Genomic DNA, 1,751 nt, shown 5'->3' on the forward strand with positions numbered 1-1,751 from the left:
AGCAACACGCTAAAGTCATGAAACTTGAAAATATGTATATAAGCATTTAGGCTTTCGTATCACAACCACATTTTATAAAATTCAATAAGTATTACAAATTGAACATATTTTTTTTTTGTTAAATTTTGTGGCATAGTTATGCATTTGTTTTAATTTAAATATGCAATACACATAGATACTCACAAATTAAAAAGCTATATTATTTATTTATCTTACGTAAAAAGAGGCACTGTCAACCACCGTCAACCCCCTTAGATTTTTATTTCATACCCTAGTTAAGTGGCTTTCTGGGGTTTTTAATTGAAGCGTTATTCACAAACGTTGGCAAAGCATATGTCTCTTATCTTCCAATATAAAGAGAGAGAGAAGATTTCATAATGACATTTTGAATAGCTTTGTCAACGTTAGTGATTCACGCAGACCATTCGCTATGGCTATGGAAACTTTTCAAACTAATCTAAGATTATTAGTACCAGCTAGAATCTTACCTCATTCGTATATGAACATATTAATTTTCAAACACTACACAATAAAAATATTTAATGAAAAATTTTATTTAATGGTGGCAGAGGTAATAAGTTACAAAAATATACTAAGTAATTATTCATTTGCACAAAAGTCCACTTAACTAGGAGGACAGTAATTTGATAAATTGTTTCAATATCGGTGTAAAATTTGGAAGCCAAGTATTTTTTCTTTAAATTTTTACACACGCTACTTTGTTTCTTATTGCTTTCAATGCGGTTGGTTTTACTATAACAGCTATTGTGCTTTAGATAATCAGATTATTATGGATTTTAAAATAATTACACTCTTTTTTATTGGACAGTTTTATAAAAAAATATCTAATATCACACTCTCTTTTAACCAAAGGAAAATTAATAGGGAACATTTAAATTGGGAGTTAAATACTTCTATACTTTACTGGTTTTTGGACTAATACACATAGAAATGTCAGAACAATACAGCTAAATGTGGCCTATCAGTTTTTCAGGCTATCAGGCTTTGTCTATCCTGCAAGGGATGTAGACGTATTTATATCGTAAACATGTGATTATACGTATGTATAAAAGAATATTATACTATTAAGGAAGGAAAAGATGTGATCTAAATTTTAGCCACGGAAGGCTAAAGTTATTAACTAGCTTAGTTACATTAAGGAATTTGTAGGATCGTTTGATATAAGTGCAAAAAAAATAATATTATAAGTGAGATTTAACTTGAAAATGATACGACGAAATTCCCATAAAACAAGCAATTATGACAAAGGTAATACTTTAGAAAGGTGAACACTTTTGTATCACAAAAAAATTTAAAAATATTTCCACAGGTTTTTAATTGATTAATCTCTAATATTCTCTTGTACCCATCGGTTAGACTTGTCATATTTCTTACTCTTATTTTATATTTCCGTAAATATTTTTATTTTTAATTTAATAATTCTATTTATGTTTCATTTGTTACATTTACTTATTTTTAACAGTTATTAATTTATCAGTAATTTATTACAATTATCAAATACATAATTTAATTCAGACAGTCTTTTCCATAAATAATAAAGGTTATTGAAAATTTAAGATTTTATAAGTACGATAAAGACGAAGTTATTTTTTTAAACAACAAAACGAATGACCCTTTTTTAATTAATATTTTATACAACTTTGATAATACAATTGTAATTGTAATTATTTTACTCATATTGAGACTGTTATTATTACACAATTCTTTTTTACAATAACGATAACTTTACA

This window comes from Amyelois transitella, chromosome 23 (assembly GCF_032362555.1).
Source record: "Amyelois transitella isolate CPQ chromosome 23, ilAmyTran1.1, whole genome shotgun sequence".
Lineage (NCBI taxonomy): Eukaryota > Metazoa > Arthropoda > Insecta > Lepidoptera > Pyralidae > Amyelois > Amyelois transitella.